The sequence below is a fragment of the Echeneis naucrates genome, chromosome 16, assembly GCF_900963305.1.
Source record: "Echeneis naucrates chromosome 16, fEcheNa1.1, whole genome shotgun sequence".
Classification (NCBI taxonomy): domain Eukaryota; kingdom Metazoa; phylum Chordata; class Actinopteri; order Carangiformes; family Echeneidae; genus Echeneis; species Echeneis naucrates.
In genome coordinates this window covers 17,543,002-17,555,911 of record NC_042526.1, presented here as the reverse complement: position 1 = coordinate 17,555,911, position 12,910 = coordinate 17,543,002, and positions in this window count along the sequence as shown.

The following is a 12,910-nucleotide window of genomic DNA, read 5'->3' as shown; positions in this document are numbered from 1 at the left end:
TTACAGAATAGAAACTGTCGGGGTTTTTTTGAGATGAAAGTGAACACAACGCTAGACAGGCCTCTCACTTTCTCACTCTCGCTTTGTTTTTCGGTACTTAGCCAATCTACATGTGCATCATGCACTCTCTCTCTCTCTCTCTCTCTCTCACACACACACACACACACACACACACACACACACACACACATACGCAAACACAAGCAAAAGCATGCCATGCTGTTCTGAAAGTGTAAATGAAGCGTTGTTTCAGGTGTAATAACCAACTTGCTGTAAAGGATGTCATGCATTTCCACAGCTCCTCCCTTCTAGGTGTCTTCGTCTATCTTGCTCATCTTGTCTGTCAACGTGCAGATGAATCATTGAATGGAGGAATGAGCATCCGCTGGACTCGGGCAGGATGTTTGTGAATGCTAGGAAGCGTCGATTCCATCCCACTTCGACTCAGGTATCTAGGCTTTGCGTGCATTTTACTGATGGACATGCCTGCAACGGATGCCAACAGTAATTGAAGTGAAAAGAGAAAACATGAATGGGAATGACGGAAAGGGGAGGAAGCGCCAATCAGAAAAACACTGCAGCAGCCAGTCAGCCATGTTTTTTATCTGTGCAGAGCAGATATTGGATATTTGGGCGCTGGATTGGGAGCTGGCTCATTTGAGGACCTCAAACAGACGTGTGCTCCAGCGCTCATTACATGTGAAAGTGAGTTTTAAAAATAAAAGGTGGGTTGACTCGCACTCGTGATTCACAGCTCAATTGCTCTGACTGTGTTCAAGGGCTGTGATTTTGAGATGCTCCCTTGCTCATGCCCCATCATATCAGAGTTTCTAAAAACATATGCTCACTGAGCACACCCAGCAGAATATCCCATATTCAACCAACATTAAATTATACACTTTAGCTGGACCTGTACCATATCCAACAAGTTCAACCCCCCACCCCCACCCACACCCTATTCGTCAGCCAAATCACCCAGTCTGTGAACGATATGAGCCACCTCCAAGTGATGATGAATAGAGTGCAAACTACTAAGAACTTTATAATTACAATGATCACACACGGCTGTAATTCTCACTCGACACACTTAACGCTTGAGCCTGGTCTTTCTCGGCTGGCAGAGACACGCCACACCAATAAATATGCATTCCTGCTCTTCTTTCTGCAAAGATTAAAGGACATTTTATGTAAGAACACACAACTGTGAAGCTGACGTGTCTGTGTCTGCTTCTGTATATCTGTATACAGTGCTCATGTAGAGTCAGTAATGCTGTGATGTCTAAATACAAATTCTGGTACCACAGACGAAACCAGCAGTATTTGCAGACCGGAGTCATTCTTTTACTGATGCAATAGGATATAAAAACTAGAGAGAATCATATTAAAACAGTAGTCGGTTTCATTTTGAAAATATCCACAGTGTAACAATTTAACCATATGTGCTGTAACTGAGATATAAAAGCCGCTTATAGTGAGCATCTTAAGAGTTTGCTAATATAATGAACAAATAGTTGAATACATTGAACAGGATCACTTAAAGTAATGGTATATTTTATCGAGTTAAAAGTAGCCTAGTGGACGAATTGAATACATTTTTGAAGTATTTTAACAATCGTGCAATAAACTGGGGAAAAATACCAAAAAGCAGGGATGAAGAGTTGATAGTCGTAGCTAAAGTTTGTGAATAATTGAAACAACATGTGAAATGTTGTTTATATAGTTAGCAAAAGAGGATTTAGCTAACTGTAGGGATGCAAAGCTGAAATAGTTTGCTGAATGTGGTGAATACAAAAAAACATACACAGTTCAGTTAGAGTTTAACTGTGATGGGTACTTTACTTAGATGGCAAAATTAAAATTTGTGGGTTTTTTTCTTTTTTTTTTTTTTTGGACTATGGCTGAAAAACATAAAGAGGGTACCTTAGTTCACATGACAGGCGTATGAAGCAGTCTTTTATTGTTTGGAAACAGCCTTCCCCTCCCAAATTGTGTTCTTATCATAGACATCCCAGAAGCTTCCCGAAAACAAGCCAACATGCCAGCACGCCACACTCCCTCAACTACCCACAATTCTTATCTGAAAAGTAAATATGGGTTCCCATCCTGTCTGGAGGGGTTTTGTCTCTTTCTACACAGGGCTGTCTGCCAAACACCCTAAAAACATGGTCGAGAGGGAAGGAGAGGGTGGCTGAAAAGGGAAAGGAGGCCAAAAGGCAATGCATCTTTGACAAGCCAAACAGAGAGGAACTATCAGCGTTCATGATCAAAGGCCTCATTTATTACAATGTTGCATGAGTTTCTGGAACACACAATAAATATATTATAGTGAAATGGTGTAAGATTATTATAAATTTGTAATATTTTTGAAAGTTCTTATTAGAAAAGGATGTGATAGATAGGTAATTCACAGCACCCCTTCAAATCTCTGGGTGAAATTTGACACAGAATACATCAACTCATATCTGTTATGATGCTGTTACTAAACAAACTAGACAGCGAGATAAATCTTAAAGTTTATTCACATTTTTATATAAATCATTATCCTCAAATGTCATTTCGAACACCTGACAAAACCCACTCTGAAGTGAAAGTAAGGGCTTGTTTATCCATCCATCTATTCATTATCTGTACTGTTCTCCATGCAGGTTCAGTACAACCTGGATGCATCACCACTCTGTCACAGGGCCAAAATATGAGGACATACAAGCACCCACACACACGCAGTCAAACCTATGGGCAATTTAAAGTTACCAGTAAGTCTAAACGTGCATGTCTCTAGAAGGCAGGATGAACACACAAATGGCTAAGGAGAACTTGCAAGCTTCTCCAGTATGTATGTCCAGAAGGGCTTTTCTCTGACATTTGTTATTAGCATCTGAACTTTCATTCGTGCTTTCATGTCTTTTCTTTGTAGGGACTGTGTTGACGAAGCAAAACACAAAGACCTTTTGATTTACCAACTGCGGAAATGAACTGTAAACACTAGACAGGACTCTAATTTATTCACGTTGCTAGTGAAGATACAGCTCAGTTAATTTTTGGTACAGGGGAGGACGACTGTGCAGTGGACAGGAAAAACACAAAGACGCACATAAACGGGGGGGAGGCAAGGGAGGAGATAGGTTAGGAAATGTAAACAGCAGTGGATCGTAAAGAAAAACCTGCCAACCTGCCACAGATGAGCACCACATAAACCAACCAGCTGTTAAAATGTCGGATTGACTGTAAGAATCCAGTTGTAAACACTGTCTGTCAGAGAGGAAGGCGCATTTGCTGGTGCCAGATTGTGTGTGTCTGCACATATTACAAGGTTCTGCGCGTTTGCATTTGCAAACACCCATGCACAAACACACATGTGGGTTCTTATATGAGAGGGTTTATTTGTACTCTTCATTTAAGTCAATATGAGATTGATTGCTTTACACAATCCCCAAAACCAGAGGCTGTAAACCTCTTCAAACAGAGAGTGTTACTATCGCTGATTAACACAGACAGGCGTCTGTATTAGCTCTGTTCGTCTCTATCAGGACGGTCTATAATGTCTCATTTATTTCTATGTTTAGAATGTCTTTGTGTTGTGTGATGTGTTATGTCACCACATCTTAGCAAGCTGGGACCATAAACCAAATGAGCGCCATAATTCAAAATGTAATATCCACCATATATAAAGGCCTGTGTGACTTGCATGCAAAGCGCAATATCGTATGAAAGCCGATACCTCAAGAACCTTTTCTGGTTGTACTTTTATGTGTCCAAACAAAATGTTATTACTTGGCGCCATGGAAATAAGTGGAGGTAAAAATATAACACATTCCTACTGAGTGACAGATTGACGTTTGCCCATTCAGAGCAAATGTTGCTGTACTCCTGCGGCTGCGAGGAGAAATATTAGTGGGAGGCATGTTCCCAGAAAAAGGGCCCTTTTTTTTTTTTTTTGCGTCTGCGTGCTGAAAAGGATAATTGCTCATCTGAGCTCACACAAGATGCCTCTCTCCCTTTCCAATGGCTACATAAACTTCTTCTGCATTCTTCAGAGAAGAGTTATGTTGACCTCCTCTCCCTCTCTTGGAGGGTTTGTGTGCGAAGGAAAGACTGAGGGTGTGAGTGCATGGATATGTGTGTGTGTGTGTGTATACAATATCTGTCACTGCTCACTTTTTGCTGTATGTGCAGTGTGATCTTGTATGTTTGAAGTGGATTGGATGGGGATGCTGATTTTTAAACTGAGGGGAGGATACAAGACCGAGCTTTTCTGGAGTGGGTCAACTGTGTGTGGGAGAAGGAGAAGAGTTTGGTGGTGATGGCTTTGGGGTGGGGGGGCACTTTGGTGGTGTTTGAATGTCTGTGAGTCAGGCTTCAGCAATGAGGGAGTAATAGGGGCCATGAATGAGAGTGCTTGTTTATATGGGTCAGTGGGCTCCCTTTTAACCCCTTCAACCTTTTCTGCCTTTGGACAGGAAGTAGTTTCTCCACCTCTGTTCGTGCCCGACTGAAAGACAAATCATGTTTGCAGGACAGGATGTCAAAACACCACCGCTGAGACGGAACCTTTTGTAGGCTGTCAGAAGGCTCTGTGCAAAAATCCTTCCAATAATTGCCATGTTTACACGGGGGATATAAGGCTTGCATTTCATCACACATTCTGCACAAAGCTTCTATCTCCATCCACAGAAGGCATAGGTTAATTGGAGTGGGATCGTCTTTCTATAGCATGCGCCGTAATGAAACTCTTCTCCCAGCAGGAGGGAAACTGGATCAGGAATGGAGCTCTAAACTGTCGCTGACATTTCGCTGTGAGCCAAATGTGTCGGAGGAAGCCTTGGTGCTGAGCATCACATGCACACAAATTGCTTTTCCTGTTTATGCAGCTGCTTTATTCAGAGAAAATCCAGATAAAACAGCTCTTGCAGGATATGAATCAGAAGGAAAATACCACGTCTAAATACTTTACGTGCACCTGGTGGAACTCAATCAAAGCACTGTGAGTGCTGACCCTTTGGGACAAATTTAAGATTGAAGAGAGGGGCAGGTAATTGACTTGGCAGATTTGCCATGATGTATAGTGATTGCTTGGTAATGAGAAGATAAATGCGCACACCAGCCCTCTCCTATTACTCTTTTACTGCTACTGCCATCACTCCCGCCATTTACATTTATGATGTTTTCAACCCCATTTTCGTCAAGGTTTTGTATCCATCTAAGATTTCTGCCTCCACCCCAGCAACCAGCGGAGGTAATTTCATCCATGGAGCTGGCAGGGGTAAATCTCCAGGGACTACTACAACCTGCATGGCGTGTTCTGCAAGCATATCTATGTTAGACAACAATGAAAAGCTGGAAGCACAAATTAACCAAGACAACCAGCATTATCATTCAGAAGGAGTTGGCTTTCCTTACTACATGAAACATGCTTACCGTGAGAGTGGGAAAAATTGGCACTTCTGCGAAAAGAATTTGCTGAAGGAGACTAAAATCCTCTGCAGGGCTGAGAGGAACTTCAGAGTTCATGTGACGATTCTTTGTGGGCTTGACACTCCCAGTGGCTCCTTTCACACAAAATTATAGTCATGTTTTTTCCGCTCAATCACAAACACAAAAATCCAAGACACTCTGCATCTTAAAGTTCCTAACCCTAACCCTGCTCAGTAAGAGGATAGAACTTGCACTAAAATCTTTTGTTGTTGTTGCTGTTACACAATCAGTCACTTTTAAACCTTTGTTCTAAAGTGTCCTGAGTGAGTGTTTTGAAATCCACATGTGGATGACATGTTTTAATATTATATTATTAGTTATCATCATTCCTTGTCCCAACAGTTCGCTCAGGCAGAACAAAAACACTGAAGCAAAAGAAAGTGAATCATGCTGGATCAGGATGCATCTCACCTTATGATTCCAACTGACCATTTTTTATTATTGTTTATGCACAGCATATACCGTGAGAAACATTTCAATAAAAACCCAACCATTTTGGTTGATGTCTTGAAGCATTAACTGAATGAGGAGAACAGTGAGCTTCTTCAATCTTGAACAACAGCCCGTTCGTTTCGAATAATATAGTTACAATCACAAGAGAAACTCGTGACTTAAAGTGGAGTTGACATCTATTTTTGTGTTAAAAGTTATAAACAAACCATGAACTCTAATATTGATTTGATAAGATGTTCTAGCTTTGTGTTGCTTTGAAATTTTAAAAAGTTACCTTCTGCTCTTTTTCCAGAGACAATGGTTTGCAAGACTCCACAGAACACTCAAATTGTTTTCCTAAGGATGATTTTTTCACTTAATTTCCAATGGAAAACTATTGACTGTGAGGCTTGCCAATTATCTAGAATAACTTTCTGAAAAGACAAATCTGTGGCATTACTGATGAAACCAACACAGATTAATTTCCATTCTCTCTCTCATTGTTTTTGGTGAAGGCAGAATTTATGTCAGAGATAATATTTCAAAACTGCATGGCTAGACCACAGAAGAAAGAAATTGTACAGATATATAAATTATGTAATTTAGATGGTCTTATACTTGTTGCTCAAGGACACTACAGCAGGACAGCTTTTTTTTTTTTTTTTAATGAAATGAGGACTTGACTTATTCAATAGTTCAGATACTGTGACCATGAAATTACCGGTTGCGAGGCCTGCAGAGGCTGAAGATATTTTTCCTGGTCCAAGATCAGAGTCTAAATAAACTTGTGGCGACTTTTGGATGGATGAGCTTCACAGGGACTCATATGGAGTGATTCACCAGAGTTCAAACCACAGAAAGTCTGGAAGTGGGAAAAGAACAATGATATCAAGAGATCCCCTGCTAATTCTCTGACAACAACCCCCCCCCCCCATCCCCGACTCCTGCTACCACACAGGTTGTGAAGGGGACATCTGTCCTCTGTAAACGCACCAGGACGTCACTGTCTCAGGGTAGAATGTCTGGAATGTGCCCTTGTGGTCAGCCGGCTCATGAACCAGTCATTGGACTAGTAGTATTGCTAGTCTGGCAACAAAAGCATTGTGGTCCACCTCTCACCTTTGTGGGGTTCTCCTTGGACCAGGCCTGAGGAATTTCTACCTCAGGAGTTATGATTTGGGCCTCTGAGTCAACCGGTTGGGGACCACCCTCGTCCAAACATATCAGCTCTCACACTGTCCAAGGGGTTCGCATTTTGGTCCGTAACATCATATTGAACATATTTTGTGATATGTGCGTTGACATCATCTGCAAGGAATGTCTGTCAGTTCACTAATCTTTCCCACCCTGCTCAGTGCATAGCTCACCACTATAGTGTGTCATTAACGTATGAAAGATTTGTGTTTTGAAAAGAAGATGTGTGGGAGGTGTGTGAGTGTGTTACTGTCTTTGAAGTTGTCAAGCACTGAATGTCTTGGTGTGAATCTTTTCAGTGGTTAGAGGAGCAAGTTATGGCAACTCCCCGCTCATCACAGAACAACTGGTTTGTTACGGACAGTAAGAGCTGAATTCTGAAATGTCATGGAAAAATATTTTGCACTGAATAAATGGCACTCTCCTTTTTCTTAGCGAAAAACAAATCATCCCTTCAAAGATACAAGACCTAATCATGTCAGGCTTATCATCTGTTGTTAAGGTGTCACGTTAAGTATAATTAAGAATATGTCAAATGATATTATGCAATGTGGAAAGTTTGATTTTTAATGAGCAATAACCACTTATGCTGTTTTTCAGCCATTTTCAGTTTTGTTTTCTGATTATTTTCTTCACATTTTCCCAGTTGATTGACAAAAGTCTGAAAAATGCAAAGGAGTGAAAATGTAATTCAATTAATTTTAATGGGTTTTTTTTTTAAAGCACACTACAATAAGAATATCAGAATTTAACGAATAGTTTGTGTCTGATATTTGCACTTATTTTGGTTAGCTGTAGATGAGAGGAATAAATTTACTTTTATCTATTTATGGGTCACAGAGGTGCTGGAGCCATTCCCAGCTCACTCTGGGCAAGGGCAGGGTACACCCTGGACAGGTCACCAGTCCATCACAGGGCCAACACACAGAGACCAACAACCACTTACCTACAGACCTACAGACAATTTAGGGTCACCAATTAACCCACGCATGATGTCTTTGGACAGTGGGAGTTAACCAACAAAGACATGAGGAGAACATGCAAACCCAAGCCAGGAACTAAACCCATGACTTTCTTATTATGGGGCAACAGCGCTAACCACTATGCTGCCATGCTGCCCTAAAAAGAGAGTATCCATGAAAAAACTAGTCTGAAAAAGAAAAATTTTCCTTGCAAACGCCTGGAAATAAAGCAATGTGTCAAACCGTTCCTTTAACCTTTATTTAAGTTGCCAGGAACAAAAACCCAAATTAATGTTATTCTGGCCCAATGTCTGCTGGGTGTTTGCCCTGTTTGTCAAAACAACATGATATTATGTCAGATGTTAACATTTTACTTGTTCTTTTTATCCCAGTGGGAAAAAAATAATAACCAAAGCAAAGCTAATGTCCATTAAGTAGCTGCGTATTGTCAGATTGATCCCTCTGGCCCCCTGTCTGGGTAACAACTCCCTTCCAGCTAGTCATCATCCTCCTCTGGAGGATCTTCCTCTAACCATCGCTCTCATCTCTCCTTGTCTCCATCCCTCCCCCTCATCTCCTCCCACCTTTGCATGCAACAAAGAGAGGTATACTCTTTCGTCAAGCCTGCACAAGTGGAGGGGGGGGGGGGGTCCGAATCGAGGTGGAGGGCTGCTGGGACAGATCCATTTTCAAAGTGCTATCTTTTCATTTGTTTTTCTTCCAACATTTCACTGCAATTTAGGAGGAATAAAAGGGGAAGAAAAAAAAGAAAAGGACACATACTGAGAAATGGCCCAGATGGCCATCACTCATAAAAGGAATTTTTCATGAACCACTCATCAGCGTTTATCCACCATGTTAAGACAAGACAACCTAACAGCCAACCCCCACCCCAGTAAACCACAGCTGCCAAAGGGAGATTTGTATCTTCGCCTGGGAGAAAAAAGCACAGGGCTCCCGGCCAAATGTCACCTAAAGTGAGCATCAAACAGGGCTCACCTGTACTTGCAAAGCGGTAACTTTTTTGAAACTCAACCCTTCCCAAAAGAACTTCCCCACCCCTTGTCTTGGCAGGCAATACAGGCCTTGATATCTTTCTAGGATGTTCTTCTTTTCTTAAATCAATTCAAGAAGCGTGCCTTCATCCCCCGGAGGCTGCTTTTAATCCCCTCATCATGAGAAGAACCGCAAAACCTCCTCGCAGTTGTCTCCATTCCCACAAGCATGTTTTGGGACAAAAACACATTTTCATTTATCTGGTGGAATCTCTTCTCAGTGACATGGTATTGTTAAAGCTTATGAGGAGCAAGGGCTGGAAAAGAATAGCCAAGGGTGAAGGATGAGATAGGAAGGGGAAGGGGTCGCTGCTCGGAGAGCGATTACCTCAGTGGTTAGCACTTCATTACCTCGAGTCTCACGTTGTTTTATGTGCACGGCAGTGTCTTAGGTGGGCTGTAATGGGATAGCAACTGTCAGGCCCCATGTACTCCTGGGAAGTGTTTTTCCCTCCTCCTTTTAAAGAGAGACAACGGATGGACCACCCTGACAGGGATTAATATGGACTAGGGGTTGGGGGGGGGGGGGGGGGGTCACAGGGTTTTACTACCAAGCTATCTGAATGTGGCAAAGGTTCAAAAGCGCCAGTTAGACAAACTCTTTACTCATACAGTATGTAGTCATATGTACATTAGCAGTACTGAGCTGATTGCCATCCAACTGGATAAATTGACTGGAAGTGGAAAAAGCTAGCAGTTAGAATTGGTCATGATGAACTGATTATTTGAGGATGAAAATCTTAGGATGAATCTGTATTTTGCTCCTCTGGTCATATGCAGCTACAGCTACTGGAGCTGCAAATAAAACAGGATACTTGGCTGGATCCAGATTTATCCAAATGTGCAAACACCTGGATGTGATGTGGTATTTTCTGTTTCGTCACCGCTTTTAACAACAACAACAACAAAAATCCAAAAAATCATTCATCTCACACTCGGAGGACGGCCCCCCCCCCTCCGTGTGAAACAGCCATTTCTGGAAAGCGACAGAGGAAAAAGGAAGCAGGACAGGGAGTCCACACCCATGCTCATATCAATCACTATAATGTCAGTGTGAGGATGGCCAGCCAGTGGACATGAATGATAAGGCCATGTGCATGGAGGCATTGTTAAAAGAATGGTAAACTGTGAGAAAGCATGATAGTGATGTTGTGACACGTTGTGTTGAATGCTGGACACACAGCACGATGTTATCCTTAAAAACGTACAGAAGAAACCAGGGAAGCTTTTTTTAATGTTTTTATTTCGAAGCTTTGCTAAAGTTACTGTGAGACAAAACTGGATGGGAGTTTCCCCAGACAATTTTTGGGGACTATTTAAATCCGTATGAAAGAAACGGACAGACAAAAAAAGACTGAAAGTAACAATAAATGGAAAGAGAGAGCAAAAGCCGAGAGAGAAGAAAAAGGAAAAGAAACTTTAATCACAGAAACACTGACCCATAAAAAAGGAGAAGCAGACACAAGTGGAAACCAGAGGAATGTAAGCCAGCTGGGGGATACATCCATCCATCCAGCTCGTTCTGCTGTATTTCTACTTAAAGCTATGGATGAATCGGATTGGGCGAGTGGTAGTGAGTGGGCGGGGGGTTGATAAAAAAAAAAAAAAACTAAAACTAAATTGAAGGCTCAACTAAAACTATGCTAAAACCTCGACCAGAAGACAAGGAGACAACATCAAAAGTGTTGTCTCCTTGTCTTCCGGCGTCAAAGTTCTGCGCTCTGGAGAAACACGGCGTCCATATGGAGGACTGAACACTGTTTAATTACCTGACTGGCCAGTCAGTTCAACAGCTCAGCCACAACGTCTGACAGGCTTCCTCATAGTCTCCTCTCTTCTCTCTCCACCGCTGAGACTCGGCCCGCTATTCAACAGCTAAACCCACATCCCCTTATTGGGAGCCAAGGCCAATTAGCTGCATCCATGCTCACAGTGCTGACTGTTCAGTTTTCATATTTGTCCGTGTACATCCTAATGTTATGCTAACAAGAACAAGATGTTTTGTGATGGGAATTCTTATCAGTAGCATGAAGGATTGGTAGGATGCAGAGTTCACTGATTCACAATGAAAGGGTTACATGCCACATAAGCATTTCCTCCTCTTGGCTCCTGAAGAGGCAAAGGGTGCATGAAGACGTGTTTTTAAAAGACTTGGCTGTGTCCCATCGTGTTATTTTAACACCCTCCTGTTCATGCCTTAATCACTTTGCCTGGGGGAAACCACTCCCTCACCGGATGAACTCTCATTGCCATTTGGAGGGGCAGAGTTTATCTCATTAAATATGATGGAGACTTACGTAAAATACACCCTGTGGATTCAAATTGTTGCCTCGGGGGGTAAGTCTGCAGAGCAATGACTTACTGGAATCACAAGCAGTGGTATTGACCTAAGTGGCTTTGTCATTTCTGAATGTTTGGGTGACAGATCTCGCCCACTGGTTCGCAGTTCAGGCATGTACACATATAACCTTCTTATTGAATTTCAGTGCATCGTCTCTGGTTGGGTAACCTTGTGGAATGAATGGACCCGCCAGGTCCATTGATGTTCCTGAGTGACATTCTGTAGTATGTCTCTCGACAAAGCCCAGCTCAAGCGGATCTCTGCAATCATGAGCAACAGGTGGGCTTGGACGGTGTTCCCTCCACTGCAAACAATTTTGCTTTGAAACCCCTAAAGCCTGATCCAAGACAGGAAAAACTTCCCATTAGTGATGCTTATTTTCTTTTCATGGACCACACACACAAGCACACACACACCAAAACATGCAAGAAAGGCTGCAATGCTTTGACTTTCATTCATTTCCTGGAGTCATAACCAGATTTTAACCATAACCACACACACAACATAACCAACCCTAACCGTCACCTGTAACGCAATGGTGTAGTTTTGGCATTTTGGGAAATATGCACACTGGCTTTCTGTCTCTGAGTTTTGATGTTATAAGTCAAAAACATTCTCATGTCTTTCTGGAAAATAAAAAGCCAAAGCCAACAAATGGTTGCAAGCCTGACTCACTCCTAAGTAACAAAAACCTTTTATTTGGTTTTATGTAGCATAAACAAAGGAAATGTAACAAGTAAATCAAAGATTCAGAGTAGGCTGATTTAGGTAGCGAGGCTAGCTATTTCTGTGGCTGCCATTCGTCTTGTACTCAATGAACGGTCATGAAAATGGCATCACATGGCTTGTCAAACAAGTAAGTAATTTCACAAATCTCATTTCACTTAAAAATCGAGCGTTGACCCTGAAATAACAAGTTCACTTAGTGAGATCTGTCTCTGTGCTGACAGTACATAACACTTACATTAAAGTACTTTGAAACTGTAGGTTCTAACCTTATGCCAACTTTGTGTCTCTGCTGGGGGAAGAGTGAGCTACAGCTACAGAGGGCTAAAAGTTGTAATCAGAGCCTGATCCATCCCGTCCGCCTTGTGCTGGGACTCTTGGAGTGGTTTGAGAGTGGGCCAGACATTCCTGAAGTGATCGCCGCCCAGACACCCAGCAGCAGCCAGTCAGCAACAAATTCCAGAATAGCAGCACTGCCGCTAAAAATAGTCATCTGGACAGGAGAGCAACGGAGAGCTCCGTGCGTGGAGGGGGCCTGCTGGATGGAGGATGAATGATAGAGGAGTGGAAGCTGAGCAGGAAAAGAGGGTGGTTTATTCCATTCCATATCCAGTCACAATGTTTTCACAGTGGTGCAGAGGAAAAGGAGTCCTGCAGGGCTGCGAGTTAGGAACCTCTGAGAGTGCTTTCGGAAAGCGCGAGAAAGAAAGAGAACTTATAAAAATGTG